Source organism: Lissotriton vulgaris, chromosome 4_1, assembly GCF_964263255.1.
Source record: "Lissotriton vulgaris chromosome 4_1, aLisVul1.2, whole genome shotgun sequence".
NCBI classification, from domain to species: Eukaryota; Metazoa; Chordata; class Amphibia; order Caudata; family Salamandridae; genus Lissotriton; species Lissotriton vulgaris.
The window spans coordinates 622,037,281-622,053,276 of record NC_141691.1 but is presented as its reverse complement, the minus strand read 5'-3'; positions in this window follow the sequence as shown (position 1 = coordinate 622,053,276).

Genomic DNA, 15,996 nt, shown 5'->3' with positions numbered 1-15,996 from the left:
CGGTGACAGCGTCCCCCCACTTCTTTTCTTAGGACTTGAGCCCTGCCCAAGATTTTAACATAAAGGACATATCTGCAAGTCAGCTTAAGCCTTCCTTTTTAGGTTTCGCTGGGGGGCGGAGCCGTTAGGCTCCTCCTCCAGAGAAATCTGTAGTTTCTAGTATGGGTGACTTGAACACGCCTCTCTGCTTCATTGGCTAGCTCCATAAATGGAGGCTAGCCATTGGAACAGAGAGGCGTCCGTCAATGCCGGACCAGACACGGGGGCGTTCCCGAGATTCTTTGGCTTTTGCCGACGTCACGCGACGCCGGGAACGCCCCCGAGTCTGGTCCAGCCCGGCCGTGATTGCTGCTGTCCTGGGCATGTTTTTCCCCGGCACGTTTCCCTCCTCCCTCCCGCCGTTCGTGTTCTCTCCCGCCCCCCTCCCCCTCACGCCCCCTGTGTCCTCTCCCGCCCCCTCCCGCCGTCCGTTCCTCTCCCGCCCCCCCCCCTGTCCTCGTAGGCCTCCCTCCCGCCGTTCGTGTTCTCTCCCGCCCCCCTCCCCCCTCACGCCCCCTGCCCGGGAGTGAGCCGAAGCTCTGCCTGGGCTCCTGAGCCGCTGGTGGAAGCAGCCGCGGAAGAGCTGGCTTCGTATCTGCTGAGGAGTAACCTTCTGCCCCGGCCGGCCGTCGTCAGCTCTCCCCCTCAGCCCGGCGATTGGTCCTCGGCCGCCGGGACTCCCCCGCGTCATTCCTGGGCCGGGCAGAGATTGGCCCGACCTGAGAGGCGTCCCCGCGCGTGCCCGGAGGTATCTGGAGTCCGGCCGTCCCTCAAAGCAAGTCCGGAGAGAAGGAGCAATGCGACCCCCGCAAGGAGCCCCCGCCAGAGTGCCCGGTAAGTCAAATGGGCTAGGGAAGGCTCCGTGTGGCAGGGTGTCCGAGCCCTTCGTGCTCGCATGCCGGCACCCGCCTTCCTGTGCCCCGTTCCCGCCCCCCTACCTGGTAATGAAAGCCTAAGCAGTCCGGTGAGTTTTCAAGTTCTCCTTGTCCCTCCTCCCGCCGTCCCCCCTCCCGCTCTCCCCCCTCCCGCTCTCCGTGTGGTCCTGCCAAAATACACTTTTGTTGTGCTTTCCTTCGTGCTCGCATGCCGGCACCCGCCTTCCTGTGCCCCGTTCCAGCCCCCCTACCTGGTAATGAAAGCCTAAGCAGTCCGGTGAGTTTTCAAGTTCTCTTTGTCCCTCCTCCCGCCGTCCCCCCTCCCGCTCTCCCCCCTCCCGCTCTCCGTGTGGTCCTGCCAAAATACACTTTTGTTGTGCTTTCCTTCGTGCTCGCATGCCGGCACCCGCCTTCCTGTGCCCCGTTCCAGCCCCCCTACCTGGTAATGAAAGCCTAAGCAGTCCGGTGAGTTTTCAAGTTCTCCTTGTCCCTCCTCCCGCCGTCCCCCCTCCCGCTCTCCCCCCTCCCGCTCTCCGTGTGGTCCTGCCAAAATACACTTTTGTTGTGCTTTCCTTCGTGCTCGCATGCCGGCACCCGCCTTCCTGTGCCCCGTTCCCGCCCCCCTACCTGGTAATGAAAGCCTAAGCAGTCCGGTGAGTTTTCAAGTTCTCCTTGTCCCTCCTCCCGCCGTCCCCCCTCCCGCTCTCCCCCCTCCCGCTCTCCGTGTGGTCCTGCCTAAATACACTTTTGTTGTGCTTTCCTTCGTGCTCGCATGCTGTTCTTCGGAGAGTTAATACGGACTTATCAATGCTTGGCTTAGCTGATTGTGATTCATTTGGAAATATTTGGCTCAGGGGCGAATAGGGGAGTGTAATTTATGTGTTATGGTTGAGAGTGCTTTATCGGAGTGTGGTTCAGTTGAGTGTGGTTTTGCTGCGTGGGTTAGCTGAGTTTACCTTAGACAGGGTGTAGTTTAGCGGCTGCACATCAGCAGATCGTAGTTTAGTTGATTACCTCTAGCTGGGCGTGCTTCAGCTGCCAGTGGTTCAGCCTGGCACGGACCTGCCGAGGGTTGTAGACTTCTCTAAACGGGCACAAGCTCTGCTAAACTGCTCAGTGTAGCTTACATGGGAGCGCGTTGGTGTATTTTGGAAGGTGTGGCTAACCAGAGTCGACTAGCCGAATGTGCTTTAGACGAGCGGGCCACATAAATGCGGTTCGGCTGGGAGTCGTATGGCAGAGGTTAGTTTAGTTGACGGTGGTTTAACCAGAGGCGCTTGTCAGGGGGTGGGGCGTATTTAACCTGAATGTGGTTTAAAAGAAAGTGGTCCGACTGAGTACTGGAGAGCTGAGAGCGACTTGTTATGACATGGTTTCGCCGACTGTGGGGTTGTGTGTGTGAGTGCTCCAGTTAGTTCTGGGTTAGCTGAGAGGGCTTTGGCTGAGTGGTTCAACTGAGCTGGGTTTATGGGATAGCGGTCTGTTTAGTGTGCCTCGACATGTAGCCTGAAAGTCGTTTAGCTGAGTACAGGTTGGCTAAAATAATTTGTGTGAGTGTGGTTCAGCTGAGCTTGGCTGAGCTGACATTGGCTTATCCGAAACTCGTTTGGTAAGTGTGTTTCACTAGCAAGGTTTAGCAGCCCTTGGATTACCTGAGAACGGTTTAGATGAGAATGGTTTGGTTGAAGGAGGTTTAGGTTACTATGATTTACCTGAAAGCGGGTTAGATTCGTATGGGTTAGCTAAACGTGATTTGCTTGAGCACAGGTCAACTCAGGGGGCTTGGCTGAGACTATCCAAGGGGGCCTTATGGGCAGTAATTTAGATTGGTGCAGTTTGGAATAGACGAGTGCCTGGTCTGCGGCTGAATTGAAAGTATCTCAAATGAGAGGGGTATGGATGACAGGGGTATGGCTGAGAATGTAGCACCGATTCAAAGGAGATGTTTGTAATTTAATTAAGTGCTGGTTACAGGAGAAGGATAAATGCGATTGTGGTTTAGCTGAGAGTGCTTTACATGAGTGTGACTTGGCCGAGAGTGGCTTCGATGAGTGCGGTTTGGGTTAGATGAGCAGTGGTTCGGAGGAACGGGATTGAGGTGTGACTGAGAGTTGTTTACATGAGTGCTGTTTAGTTAATGGCGAGTAACTAAGGGTGGTTTACATGACAGAGGTATGGCTGAGAGCGGGTTCAATGAGAGTGCTTTAAACGAGATTATTGAGGTTCAGCTGGGAGTGGTTTACAGGAGAGGTGGCTGTGGTTTGACCAAGGGTGGTTTACAAGAGAGGGCTTTAGGTGATTTTTGTTTAGCTGAGAGTTGTTTACATTATTAAAGTTTAGGTATTAGAGTGTGGCTGAGAATGTTTTCATTGAGAGCAATTTAAAGGAGATAAGGAGATTGTTATGGTTTAACTGAAGGGGGTTTATAGGAGAGGTGGTTTTGTGGTTTAATTGAGGGTGGTATAGCGGAGAGGGGTTTGGGTGCTTGTGCGGTAGTGTGTTGTGCCAGTCTGTGAGGGGTGTGACTGCTACTCTCGGAGGGCTGTTAGCGCTGCTGGTAGTGTGTGGTGCTAGTCTGTGAGGGGTGTAAGTGCTTGTGATAGTGTGACTGCTACTCTCGGAGGGCTGTTAGCGCTGCTGGTAGTGTGTGGTGCTAGTCTGTGAGGGGTGTGAGTGCTTGTGATAGTGTGACTGCTACTCTCGAAGGGTGATTTGCGCTTCTGGTAGTGTGTGGTACTAGTCTGTGAGGGGTGTGAGTGCTTGTGATAGTGTGACTGCTACTCTCGGAGGGTTAGCGCTGCTGGTACTGTGTGGTGCTAGTCTGTGAGGGGTGTGAGTGCTTGTGATAGTGTGACTGCTACTCTCGGAGGGTTATTAGCGCTGCTGGTAGTGTGTGGTGCTAGTCTGTGAGGGGTGTGACTGCTACTCTCGGAGGGTTGTTAGCGCTGCTGGTAGTGTGTGGTGCTTGTCTGTGAGTGCTTGTGATATTGTGACTGCTACTCTGTTAGACTTTTAGTAGAGTAGGGTTGCTGGTCTTTGAGAGGTGGGAAAGTGCTATTGGTAGAGTAGAGAGAGTGCAGAGTAGAGAGAGTGCAGAGTAGAGAGAGTGCAGAGTAGAGAGAGTGCAGAGTAGAGAGAGTGCAGAGTAGAGAGAGTGCAGAGTGACTAGGGAGTGCTAGGGACTGCAGAGTGACTAGGGAGTGCTAGGGAGTGCAGAGTGACTAGGGAGTGCTAGGGAGTGCAGAGTGACTGCAAAGTGACTGCTAGATATTAAGCTAATGGCAATGTAAATGACAATGCCATTTATTTATCTGTTTTCAAAACCAACACATAAATACAAATGTTGTCATTTACAATGCCAATAGCTCTAACTTTTCCAAAGGCGAAACCATTGCATTGTAAATGCTTGTTTAATTCATCCAGTTTGTAAAATGCCCTAAACACAATGGACATTGATTTACTATTCATGAATTCCAATGAAGTTCTTAGCTGTAAATGCATCAACCGAGGGCCATTAGGCCTCCGGGAGTCTGTCTCCTTCAATATCTACAACATCGCCTTAGGTTTTGTGAGAATCAGGACTTAACAGGGGCAACTGGTGTATAGGGACGAGATGGGCGTCGCCCTGCCACTCTGCGAGGGTAAAAAAAATGTGAGGTGGAACACCGAGCAACTAAGAATATATTGTGCTGGCTGCTCGGCGAACAACCATCAGTAAATCTGGGTTTTTCCTTGAGGGGGTGGGAAGAATGTACGTTAGCTCTGCGCATGCCTCCAGGCCGGGCAAAGTTTTCTTCGACCTAGTGCAAGAAAGCACGGCAGTGACGACAAACTGATAGCGCGGCCTGTGTATCACTGCAGGAATCGTGTTTGAGTTTGGGCGTTAATCGCATGGCCCAGGGAGGAGTCGGAAGCCCTCCATTATCTTCAATGGCTGGAAGCAGGGCAGTACGGCTGAGACCTAGGGAGCAACAGTTAATTTGTAAAATGATTGGTGGGCTGGCGTTTGGGGAGGAGTCGAAAGCAAGCAGTTTCCAGTTCTAGTCTTTAGGCACGTTCCACGTGTCACTGTCTGCAGTCCAAATCATAAGGATCCCGGCGCGAGTCAAGAACATTCCGTTGGTGAGTTAAAACTACGTTATTGAAAACCATTTGCGTTCCTGTGTTGCTTTCCTAGCTGTACCCACTGTTTCAGTTCTGCCTGCACCTGCCGTGTTGATGCTTTGGAAATAATAAACTAGACTCTCTAGAGACATCGACACGCCAGAATCAAAAGGGCCCCAAATTAACCAGTGAGGATTCCTCCACAGAGTCGGGCTAGCAGGGTGTGTGAGGGTGTGCGAGGTGGAGAGCTGATCACGGGAGGCAAGGAGGGCGGTGTGTCAGACCAGATTTACAACACTCCCTGGGTACCCTCTCCCCGGTGGAAACAACCGCCAGCACGCACTGGACTGCAGTGTGCTGAGCACAAGAGCTCTTGGTGTGTACACCGCGGTGACAGAGGTGAAGGGCACTTCTGCAGTGAAGGGTAGAAACAGAGCTCTGGGCAGTCATCTGAATAGTGAAGCAGGGTAGGGCCATCCTGGGTAAAAGCAAAGCTCTCCCAGATTAGGTTCAAAGCTCCATGGGGAAAAGGCAGCACCCATGGAAGTAGGACAAAACTGGCCGGAGGTCGGGGGCAGGGAGAGCTCTCTGGGGATTAGCGTAGAGCACAAAGGTGACTGGTGCAGAGGGGAACATCGTTGACAACAAAGCTTTTACCACGCACTACCATTACAACGCAGGAATTACAACGAAAGTCGTTACGACTTTCGCTGGAGGGCGCTGTTGGATAGGGAATTGTTTAATTTTCTATCCAATGCCTTCCCTACTATCCTCGGGGACTGGAGTTGGAATAGAAAATTAAACTATTCCATTATCCAGCGCCCCCAACGCAAGTCATTGTAACGACTTGCGTTGTAATACCTGCGTGTAAAGGCATGCGTGGTAAAAGCATGCGTTGAAACGTCATACAACCCTCGTGCAGAGCCCCCTAAAGGGCTTGGTGACCTCATTGGTAGTAGCCGAGCAAAACACCTCTGGGGCCGAGACAGAGCCCGTAGAGTCAGCGCAGAACTCTCTGGGGGGCAACCAGTGTACGTCTCATGGGGTACAGTATTATGCTATGGGGGCAGGTACACATCTCAGGAAGCAAAGCAGTACTCTTGAGTGGTAGGAGCATGTCTCTTTAGGGTTCCCGCAAAGCTGCCGTGGATTCATGACTATAAAGTGAGGTTGCGGGGTGCACTCCTTTGTTTTTGTAATTATAACCTTTTAATATAGTTATCCTTTGCTTTAATGAGTGTGCTGGAAGGGGAGGAGAGGCCAATCTCCACAAGGAAAAAGTGAATTAGTACTAGTGACTGTCGTCATTAGACCCTGTCCGCACTACCTTTGGCTGAAATCCATCTGCCTTTGTAATCCAATAAGTAAACAATATTTGTATTTTCCAAATGAAATTTATTCTTATGGTTTTTCCAAGTTTGTTCAAAGTTCATTCATTTCTGTATTTCAAAATAATGCTTGTTCATGCGTTTGTTATTTAAGTTCAAATCTCTGATTTGATTCACAAGACACGTTCATAAATCATGTAAAATAATATTTTTCCATCTCCCAATGCATTTCGGGATTGGATCCCTTCGTCAGGGGCACGTATTATAAATGTCCAGGGATCCTGGAGAAGTTGATAAGAGAAAATAACAACAAAAGAGTGTTCTAGTGCAGGTAGGGTGGGGGTCTGCACTGAGCACAAGGAGTCAAACACAAGCCCATTTGGTTTGTTAATAAAGCCCTCACTCACCGACCTGGTCGGTGACTTGCTTCATCATCGGGCCCCACCGGGTGTGACCGAATGTCACCCCGGTGTGCTGCAACGCCAGAGTTACTGCGGAGCTGGTCTTGTGAGGATGGAGGGGCTATGTGATAAGTAACGTGAGAAGTGTAAAGAGTGGTGGTTTAAAATTGTCTTGTAGGTTTCAAAAATTATTTAATAGCTGATCATCAAGGACAAAGTAAAAAATGTGTCGATAAACAAGGCCAACTAATTGGATGGTCTTGTACCGATAACATTAAGTGAAAGTGTGGTTGGTCAACATAGTTCTGCCCAAGCGGTAAAGTTAACCAGGCATTCGTCAGGACCTAGAGTGTAAACCCCGGCGGTATGAGCACGCTAAGGCCCACCCGACCGAAGGCCTTGAAAGTGAAAAATCGTGTCTGTGAAGTAAAATGAGGGGGGCTCCACCGACCAAAAGGCGGGAAGCACACAACCTCAGGTCTCCAGAAATATAGAGACAAAAATTAAAACCTGTGAAGATAAAAGGTACAAACAGACATACACAAAGACAAACAAAAAAGGTTAAAATCATTTGTCAATAAGGCTCATATGTTAAAGCCTGTGACTAGTGCTCAAGGTGCTTGGGGGAGCACAACTCGTACAAATTAGCAGAGGTGCGTGGCTCTGCCTGTGGTCTAGACAGAAACGTATACCATTAAACTTATAGTCGTGACTGAACAGGCTCACTAGTGTACTATTTGGATTGTCAACAGTGCGCGTGAGCTTGGCCAATTGTGAGAGTGAGAGATGGGGGAATTGCGATGTGATGGGCATTCATACACATCTCTGTCACTCGAGCGATCAATGGGCCAAGGGCCAGTGATCAATCAACCAAGAGTTTCAAGGGTGAAAAGAGAAAAATCTCACTTCACAGGGGGTGATATTACACCCCATAGACCTCGGGAGGGGGGAGGCAGCGCTTTTTGGCACATCCTGTGAAGGAAAGGGGGAAAAAGAAGGGAACAAGGGACAAACACAATCAGTTTGCTGAAAAGAGTACTTATCTCGTATGGTCTGTGGTGGTAGCAGATACACTCACGCCCACTACGCCAGTCTCCCGCTGATACACCTGCTCAGCCCTCGGAACCGGGTCTCGCCGATCCAGGCTGGAGGAGTGTGAGTCATTTTATAGAGAGAGGGAGGCTGAGTTGAGCTTTCGGGTCCGGAAGGTGTGTGTGATACGCATGCGTCATAATGGATGGAGTAGAGCGTGAACCAACTTAAAAGAATCGTACCCATTTCCGGGTCGGAAGGTTGGTAGTGCGCATGCGTAAGCAAGGTCGGTTTTACAAATGGCAGACTCAAAATAAAGTTATTTTAGAACAGAGGCCCAGGGAATATCATCATTGAGACCAGTTATATGGGTTCCCAAGCGGTATACCCATCTCTGTTCCTTTTCAAACAGTCTGTCTGGGATGTTAGAACCTCCGATGATTTGTTCAATCACAGTCCATCTGAGATCGTTTGTGGTGTGATTATTACGTAGAAAATGATCGCTCATTTTTGTTGTAGCTTTCTTGCACCTGATATTGCTCCTATGTTCACATACCCTCTGCTTCACTTTTCTCGTGGTCATGCCAACATAACGGAGAGAGCAGGGGCATGTGACAAGGTAGACAACATTTATGGAATTGCAGTTGGTATGTGCTTTCTGGTGCCAAGTTCTCCCTGGTTCCAGATCAAGAGTTTTAGATGTAGTAGTCAGGTGGCAGACTGAGCAATTCGCACATGGGAAATGGCCTGTAACTTTCGGGAGGTTCCAAGCGTCTGTAATACTCCGTGTCAAAGGTACTGTCAATTGTCTAGGTCTCGTGTGAACGAGAGCGTCCTTTAAACTATGTCCCTTTTTGAACGAGAATAGAGGTTTTTGCCAGTCTTTCTTCGTGCTCGTGATTATTTTCCAGTTTTTATTTATCAACTTCTTTACTAGATTCGATAGAGTACTGTAGGTAGTGACGCACGTAAGTGGTATTTCCTCCGTTGTTCTCGTAACTGGTTCAAGGAGGGCTTCACGCGGTTGGTTTCGCGCTCGTTTGAAGCCTTTTTGGAGGATGTGCTTGGGGTAGCCTCTCTGGGTCAGCTCGACTGTAAGGTCAGATGATTGGGTCTTGAAATCCTCTAGGTTGCTACAGTTTCTACGGACTCTTAAATATTGCCCATAGGGTAAGTTCTCCCTCAATGGGCGCGGATGGAAACTAGAAAATTGCAGTAAGTTGTTTTTTGCAGTGGCCTTGTAGTGAGTTTTGGTCGTTAGTGAGGTACCACTGTTCGTAATGACCACATCCAGGAAGACCACCTCCGTGGTGCTCACTGTGTGGGTAAATTTCAAATACCTGTTGGTTGTATTGATCCACCCCACGAATTCCATCAGACGTTCCATGCTGCCTTTCCAGATGAGCAGCACGTCGTCTATGTATCGTTTCCAGAAGGTGATGTTCCTCGCAAACGGATTGTTAATGGATTGAATGTTTTTAGCCTCGAAATCTGATACATATAGCCCCGCCATGCTGGGCGCAAACGTGCTGCCCATCGAGGTCCCAGAGCATTGCAGGTACAGCTGGCCTTTGTAAGAGAAGAAATTCTCTTTGAGTGCAATAGTTGCGCACTGTAATACAAATTCCTTGGGGTGTTGTATTCCCATGTGACCGAGTTGAGAGCTGTACCCAGTACCTTGATAGTTTCATCCTGCGGGATGCTGGTGTACAAACTTTCTATATCAAGGGTAGCTAGGATGATGGTATCGGGCTCAAAGGTGATGGCCTGTAATTCATACAGGAGATTTTTCGTATCCTTTAAGTATGTAGGGGTGTTTTGGACAATGGGTTTTAGAAACTGGTCGCAAAAAGTAGACAGTGGTTCTAGTAGAGACCCAATTCCTGATACTATGGGGCGGCCTGGTGGCGGCAGCCTGTTTTTGTGAGTTTTGGGAAGCGTGTAAAAATACGGAATGATATTTTTACTGGTTGAGAGATAGTCCGCCTCATTCTTGGATAGATGCCCATTCTCTTCGGCTTCCTTAACCATGTTTGTAATCCGGTTTTGTAGATCCGGGGAAGGATCTGTGATGAGTGGAGTATAGTTGTTAGTGTCGTTCAGAAGTGCCTCACAGACTTTCTCATAATCCGTGGTATTTTGAATGACGATACCACCGCCTTTGTCGGCAGGTTTTATAGTGATCTTGCTGTTGTTTTTCAATTTCTCCAGTGCCTGATATTCTGCGGTGCTGAAGTTTCCATAAGTCTCGGGTTCAGAGCTAGTTTCCAGATCCAGAAATACTGCTTGTTCGAAGGCTATAATTGCTGCAGGCACCGTGTGTGGAGGAGGAACAAAGGTTGATTTTAACCTTAGTCCCGTGTCCCCTTTCCTAGTGTCTGCATTAGGATCCTCTTTTCCTTCAAAAAATGCCTTTAGCTTTAATTTGCGAAAGAAGTCTGTTAGTTCGCAGTGTAATCTGAACTTATCCGGGCGGGCAGTAGGTACAAAGCCCAGCCCCTTCTCTAGTACTTTAGTCTCAGTAGTAGTAAGTTGGTAGTCCAAGAGGTTGTTCACTAAACTTGTTGGTTGCTTGTCCCCGCTTGCGGTGTCTTGCTCCTGGTATGATTGCCAACTGCGTCGTCTGGTTGCCAGGAGACTTGGTTGGAGGTTCTTCTGTTTCTGCCTCTTCCTCTCCGGCCCCTCTCTAAAAAAGGCTGCTGGTATTGGTTTGCTGGTGGCGGTTGGTGCCAACCTGGATTCCATCCCATCATCGGAAATTGTGGGTGTGGAAAAGGGAAAGGTGAGGGCCCAAAACCTGCATGTGGTGCCATAGGCCAATTGGGTATGTGGTTATGTTGATACCGCTGGTTGCCTCTGTTACCTCTGTTGCCACGTCTTCGTCCTTGTTTGTATGAACTTGAACTCGATCCGCTACTGTTGGAGGAATTATCATCAGTAGCATCAGAATCATTAGCACTCTTTGCTGTAGCTTTATAGTCAGGATCCGCATATGGGTAGATTTTATTGAACTCAAATTTTTTGAGATCCTTTTGGAATTTTGTTAGCTTAGCCTGTAGGAGGTTCTCCTTATATTCATTCATTTCTCGGTTAATTTCGTCTAGTTTTTTCTTATAACCTGTCACGGTAGTTTTGATGTGTGTCTCTGTTTCTTGAATTTCTATTAGTAAGGTTTCCGACAGGCGCAAAGCAGTCTTGATTATTAGCACAAGCCAGTCTCGTGTGCAGTGCCATGCAATCATGGCCCAATCTTTGCGAAATTGGGCCTCTTATCAACTTCTCCAGGAACCCTGGACATTTATAATACGTGCCCCTGACGAAGGGATCCAATCCCAAAATGCATTGGGAGATGGAAAAATATTATTTTACATGATTTATGAACGTGTCTTGTGAATCAAATCAGAGATTTGAACTTAAATAACAAACGCATGAACAAGCATTATTTTGAAATACAGAAATGAATGAACTTTGAACAAACTTGGAAAAACCATAAGAATAAATTTCATTTGGAAAATACAAATATTGTTTACTTATTGAATTACAAAGGCAGATGGATTTCAGCCAAAGGTAGTGCGGACAGGGTCTAATGACGACAATCACTAGTACTAATTCGTGGATTCATGACTGGCATCTAAAGAGCATGGCTGGCTCTAGGGCGGACAGATGCTGAAGTATGAGAGGATTCAAATGGGCCTCAGAGTTGATTTCCGGGACCAAGGAACAATGCCTGAGAAGGGAAATGGGGGGCTATACTTGTGTAGGTGAGGAGAGGCCCGAGGGATTAAGGGGCGCGTGAAAGGGCAGAAAGAAAGGAATGTGAACACGTTTCCCAACCACTGCACTGTGGTGAGTTAGACACTTGTTGCTGAGTCTGTGTGGAACTTCAAGGTAACAGGCTCGCCCCTGCCCCCTTAGCCTGCTGTAGTTCCGTAGTTTGAGGGTCTGAGGCTCGGTGGTTCCGAACCCGTTCAATTAAGATCGTCAGAAATAGACGATTTTGGTGTCAGCGGACCGCAAATCACGAGTGCAGTGTGTACGAGAGTTTTCATCTTAATCGATCAATGAGAACACTATGTATTCAGGGATTTCGTTTGAACCCTTGGGTTCCATTTTGTGGACGGCAGCCATTTTGTGTGGTTGCCCTCACGTAGGCCGATGATTGCGGCCGAGCGAGTCTTTGGGACACATACGCCTTAGCTGACTTCGGAGTGACCTGGCCGAACTGACTCCCTTGCCCGAGGCTGACCTCGCTGAGCCAGTTCCTTGTTAAGCAGCTGGTCAGATAAAGATCAAAGAGCAGGACATTGCCCAATTTACAGTACACTGCACCCACCCTTCTATCTTGTTTCCAATCTGTTTCTGCTCCTTCCTTTACGACATAATCACTGATTTGGGTTAAGGTTTTATGATGGGTTTGTCCGGCCTGATCGAACAGGAAAGTTGGAATTTGCTTGGTCATTTCTGGTGGGCTGGACAACGGAAAATGGGATTGTCGTCATGCGCTACTTTTGAAATGTCACATTGTCATTGGTCAGTTTGTGTGTAACCGATGCTACTTTGGAATGTGATTTTTGGCATAAAAGACCATGCTCCGCTCATTGAAATTGTGCAGTCCCTAGCGAACCACCCATGTTGTGCTTCGTAGATTTCTGTTCCTGGTTGCAGCCAATAAACTTTGGTCTTTGACGTCATCGAGAAGTGTCCCGTGTCTCTGTTTGCCGAGGCAGGGGAATCCGAAGACTTCAAGCGTTTTCCCTGGCGCTGCTGAGTTCTAAAACCCGGTTCTTCACTGCTCCTAAAGCAGGCTGGTCAGCCTTTCATCCTTCTTAAAATAAAAAGAGTATTCCAAGTTTACTAATTTGATTGCATTTTATTGATAGCAATGTGAAATTGCAATGGCAAGCCCTATAAAAGAGTTATATTAGGACAACGTTTCCCACGCCCAAACTTTCTAAATGGCCCACTTCTGTAACACTCTGAACCTCTACACTTTCCACATTAACATTGTCCACATCTCGACTGCCACCAGACACTCCCTGGCTCCTCCGTTCACAACTTTATCTCAGGCAGATAACTGGCACAACATAGGCAGAAAGATCACACAGAACAGGCAGCTACAGGCACTGAACAGAAAGGCGGTCCACTGAGCAGGCAGGTAACAGGCACTGAGCAACACTGCAGCTTGCAGATACAACAAGCACATGGTAGCATATCACTGGCATGACCACAAGCAGCTACAGAGCAGGAAGTTAACAGACACACTGCAGAAAGATGTAAGGTGCCTGAAGCCGGCCAATTAAGGAACAGCACAAAAATGTCGCAGGTAGAGAGTAGACATGCACGCAACCAACTGCGACCAGTGCCAGGAAACCGGGTGCTGATTTCAGGGGGCACTGTGTGTGCAAGTGCATTATAGGTATGAAAACACCTGCTGCTTTCATGTGGCTTCTGCCTGTCTGCCTTCCTCCGCCCAGGATCTGGCTTTATGGTCTGAGCTGCTGTCTAGGGAAATAGGTTTGGGTCTCGACGTCAGCTCAAAATACTGTGATTCTGGGCAAATCACTTAATCACCCCACCTTCTAGTGGAGTGGTGTGGCTCACTGGTTAGAGGCGGCAGACCCGAGAGCAGAGGGAGGCCCGGGACCAGGGTTCAATTCCCGACGCGACAGGGTCGTGGACCAGGGTCAGCGGACTCGATAATTCTCATCTCGGTGCCTACTCTAACCAGGGATCACACTTGGCAACTCTGGGCATTAGCTTGCCTCATCTCCACAACGGCCCCCCACATATGCTGGGGATGCCTGGTTTCACCTTGGAGATACCCAGTAGGGACCATCTCACAGGGAAAGCCAGGACAGGTTCCCCAGTGGTCTATTGCGCAGAGATACTCCTTCGGGAGTCGATTCTAGCACATTACAAACCCACAATTAATTAATTAATTAATTAATACCTACAATGTGTGTGAGTGGGATCTTATGTGATGTAAACGGTGCTCATGTAAAGTGCTCTGCCTTCAGGTTGGCTTCATGCTATGCTCGCTTGCTGTTTCTACTCGGGTACAAAACTTTTCGCCTCACCACTTTGAAAATCCACCAGCCGCCACTGGGACTTAAATTGCTTTTTGAGCATCATATCCCCCACTACTTTGAAAATCCACCAGCCGCCACTGGGACTTAAATTGCTTTTTGAGCATCATATCTAGTATCGGCTGCTTCAGATTAAATTTACAGTCAGTAGGTGCTTCAGCTTTTCCACACGCGGTGGTTCACATGAAAAACAAATGCTCTCTCTTCCTAACCAGTCTGGCCTTTGTGAATTGAAAATCTCTCACTGTGGCTATCTCTTGGTATGGCTATCTTCCAATCACAGCTCGCATTGCGCCGGCTCTCTGCAACTGCAACAAAATCCAGGTGGGAATGACACCATGAAACCAGCCTAGTGTTCAAACATGTACAGTGCAAGAACACACTTTGAAATAAAAAAATCTAAAGTTTCAGTTAATCACTTGTTATGGTTCATGTTATCTGAATATTAACATTTTAAATATAGAAATAATGAATTGTTATATTAGGTAACTCAAATGCGTATTTGCTGGGATTCATATAAAGAAAAGCTTTTGATACATAAACATGTGCATGTTCTACACAGGATAAAATAGTATACTTCTATTTGTATTTCATGAAATAAATATTACGAGTACAGCCACATATGGAGGTGATGTATTTTTGAGGTTTTATTGCATATTGTGCAGAACAAATATAAGTTATTTATTTTTTAGACAAACGTGTCTTGAGTTTCATTCTGGTATAGGGTCAGACTACAGGTGTGTAGGATTGGACACATTCATTGCAATATCAGAGTAAACACTGCAAGGGTTTTTAAAGGCATGACTTTCACGATCTGCATGTGTAATTAACAATATCGTAATCAGAGTAGTTCACTGATAAGTGGTGACTTCCACTGAAAAGAGCATTTCCAAACATGAGACAAGTAATCTGAAATGAAAAGTCATAAAATAGTAAATAAAATGTGGCAACAGAGAGATTGAGTATGATCAGAGGGTGGACAAATAGAAAAATTAAAATCAACACACCAACCAGAAACAATGCACATTGGAAGATTTACAAAGAAGTTCAAAATCCACAGTCACTGTTGGAAATACACTGCATTTAGTGTTGGGTGCACATCATTCAGCAAGGTGAATCTTTGCAAGCCTTTAGCATTCCGGCAGAACTTTCTTTGAGTCTAGATAGAGATTCGGTACTTAAGTAGAGTTTGGCTGATGTGATTCACCATTTTATTACAAGTGCCATAGGCTACAAAGAACTTTTAATATGGCAGACTGGACATCCATCAAGTTATGTTATATTGTGTTATGCTGTGTTATATTATGTGTACTTGTAGAGCGCACTTTTGTATACTGGAACTGAACAGGGGTATGTGCCTAGACATGCCAAGGTCATGGTGGTTAGTTTATTAGCCATGCCTTAAGCATCTTTCAGAATTCAAGAAAAGAAGAGGAGCCTCTGATATGAAGAGGGAGGTCATTTCATGCTTTAGGAGTGATGTACGAGAAGGCCCAGCCTCTGTATCTGGTTCTGTATATGCAAGGAATAAATATGAGAAAGAGCCTGGCAGAGAGGAGGTGTCTGAGTGGTTGGTGGAAGGAGATACCCCTCTGCAGGTGGCACATGCAGACAGGTAGTGCCTTGAATGTGTGAGTGATGAGGTTGAACTGACTAGCTTGTGGATTGGAAGCCAGTTGAGGTCCCTGAGGGTTGGTTTGATGTGAGATCAGCATGGGACGTCGAGAATGAGTCTGACTGCCAAGTTCTATATGGTTGAAGGTTTCTGGTGAGTTGCTTGGTGATTCCAGCATAAAGGATGTTATTGTTGTCCAACTTCAAGTCAAGAGGGCATGTGTGGCATTTTTTCCGGTGTTCCTTGGGAGCCATTTGAAGATTGTTTTAAACGAATGCCACGTAAAACACAGGTAGGTTTGGCAAGAGCTGTTTATTGTGGAGCAACAGTGCAGAGCAGAACACTCCCTTGCTGGCCATAATCCAACTGACCACCAAGGAACATTCACCCTTTTAAACAAACACATGGACTTTGACAGCTGTTAGATTCCAATAAACAAACTGCACGAGGCACAAGTCCATTATAAAAAAGATCTAGCTGGATGCAGTGACTGCTCAGACCTGTACAGTCATCTCC